Below are 2,838 nucleotides of genomic sequence, written 5' to 3' on the forward strand. Positions count from 1 at the left end.
CAAGGTTGACCGTGAGCTCGAGATTTCCCACGGTCGACCGCCGCGGTCGACCGCAGAAGTCTCTGGACTTTTTCTCAGTTTCTGATCTGGCTCGCGGTCGACTGCGAATATTTTACGGTCGACCGCCGCTTATTTTCAAATGACCTTTTTGTAAAACCCCGAAAATTTGAATATAGTGTGATAAATAATTATAAATATGTTATATGGTGAAAATAATGTATTTTGATATTTGAGTATGATAAGAATTTAGTTGAGATCAATTCAATGTATATTGGTGAATATATGAGTGTAAATAAACAAAACATGCACAAAGGCCAAGAGTGAAAATCTGAGAATTTTGACCAGTTGAGCGTTTCTATGTTTTACATGCTGATTTAGTTAGAATCTGGAAAAGTGTATAAGCCCAAAGTTGTAGGTCTCTTCAATAGCTTTCCAACGAATCTTAAATCATCTCATTCCGAGATCGTATGAGAAAGTTACAACCTTTTTACCGAACCCCAGTCTGAGCACGGCCCAGAACTCTGAGCAGTCGACTGCCGTGGTCGCTGCGGTCGACCGCTGGGCGTGCAGACACCAGTTTCAGTTCTGTTTTGGGTTGGTTTTGTTTATACCAAACCCGGTTATTACCCTAGTTATATATACTCGTTTTGAAGCTCTCAAAACCCTCTTTTGAACCCTAATAGCCTCAGCCCCCCTTCTCTCTCCCCTCTCAAACCCTAACTTCGTTTTTGGTGATTTTTTGAGGAGTTCGAAGGATTTGCGACGGATTTTTGTATGGATCAGCAAAGGGGATCATTCTCTTGTGAATCTAGGAGCTTTGTTCACCTTAGAGGCGAGTAACATCTCGCCCAATCTCTCACCTATGTTTTTACAAGCTTTTCTAACGATTTTAATGAGTTTTCTTGAGCCTAAATCACTACTTTGCGTATATAGATAGATCTTTATGATATGAGATGTGAAAACCAAGTATTTCAGTTTTTAAATACTCACCAATGATTTTGGTTAAAGAGATCTAAACCTAAAAATGCTTTATTAAGAGTTAAAATTTTGATTTACTGTTTTATAACTTTTAAATCATGTGTATATAAGCTCACAAATCTTGGTGATGTTTTTGTTTACATGCTAGATGTTATTATATGATGATTCATACGTATTAGAATGTGTAATATATTGTTTGGAAGCTTGGGTGTATTGTTTGGATCGATTTCGAAGCAGAACAGAAACCTGGAAAAGCTTCTGTCCGTTTCGCGGTCGACCGCGTGTGACGCGGCGGTCGACCGCTGGGCGTTCTGTCGAGCAGAATGCCTCTGCCCTATGCGCGGTCGACCGGAGTGGTCTCTGCGGTCGACCGCCGCGCTGTTTGTGTATATATTTGTTTTGGTTGTGTATTTTATACGCCCGAGGAGTCGCCTCGATTATCTGACACTACATTGCAATGATAGTGACTTGTCTATACATGTGAATTGACACTTTTGACACAAGTTTAGACCCGCACATCGAGACGCGTGTGAGTTTAGGATATGTATATCTTTCCACATATACCTTTGACAATTGCACCTCTTTACTTATAGTCCATGTGTTGGGCATATATTACTATTGATCCATGTGTTGGATACTTATCATTTCGGTCCATGTGTTGGACACGTATTTTATAGAAGTCCTCGTGTTGGACTGTGATTTATAGAAGTCCTCGTGTTGGACTGTGATTTATAGAAGTCCTCGTGTTGGACTGTGATTTATAGAAGTCCTAATCCATTTTCAGTCATCGTGTTGGACATTTACATATTTGACCACGTCTTGGACATTTGTTAAGCTATGAGTATGACACTTATCTGAATCAGGATATGACATGATTACATGAGATTTGGACATGATAGCTACCTAGACAGGATACGACACTTATGTGATATTGACCTTTGACACTTATATGGTTTCGGCGTGACTTTTGTTTAAGTATTAAGATAGACTGTTTCATTTAGTTTACTATTCATGTATTAGACTTTGGGTTTGGTAATTAGGGATTTACAATTTGGGATAAAAGGTATATATATGAGGGTTTCCTTGTTTGGATTATTTCGCTCGACGTACCTATGCTCGTGTTGTAATTTCGTAAATACTAAAACCCATTATTTGCTAGGAGTAATGATTTTAACTATTATGTAATAACTGTACTTTCTGTATACAACGAGCCCTTTCCCTTGGGGTTGGTTGTGATGTTGCTCGCTAGCACTTTGACGCTCGTTGTCCCTCCCCTTTTCAGGTAACGAGCCAGGAGCCCGAAGAGTCGCAGGTTGATGACGACACACTTTAGTGTTCAGCTGACTATTTTTAGATATGTTTTATTTTGGAGCTCCACTGTAGACTTTGTTTAGACATTTGAGGACTTTATTCTAGATGTGTAAAGGCTGTGTGCCTTATTTCCTTTACTCAGACTTGTTGTATTTGAGATTTGTTAAGAACTCCAGTTTATTCATTTCAGACATTGACTTTGTATTCCTGTATGTTGGATGATGAAATATTATTTTGATCTCTATCATTTCATCAGTTATCTCTTGTAGTATCTTTTACTTGCTTTTGTACCTACACCTATTATTAACTCTACTAGAGTGATAGAATTGTGATGGTGAAACATGTTATTGCACGGTGTGGTGCATGGCAGGTTTGACATTCTTGGTTTCACCTTGGATTGCAGCCTTGTGTGAACCCAGGGGCGTCACAGTTGGTATCAGAGCTCTAGTTCCAGTATCATTAGGATCATCCTATGTCGAGTCGTGGAGCTAGGATAGAGTTTCTTAGGATTCATGTATAGAGTCCGTAAGGATTTTCTAGTATGAGTGA

The sequence above is a fragment of the Asparagus officinalis genome, chromosome 2, assembly GCF_001876935.1.
Source record: "Asparagus officinalis chromosome 2, Aspof.V1, whole genome shotgun sequence".
NCBI classification, from domain to species: Eukaryota; Viridiplantae; Streptophyta; class Magnoliopsida; order Asparagales; family Asparagaceae; genus Asparagus; species Asparagus officinalis.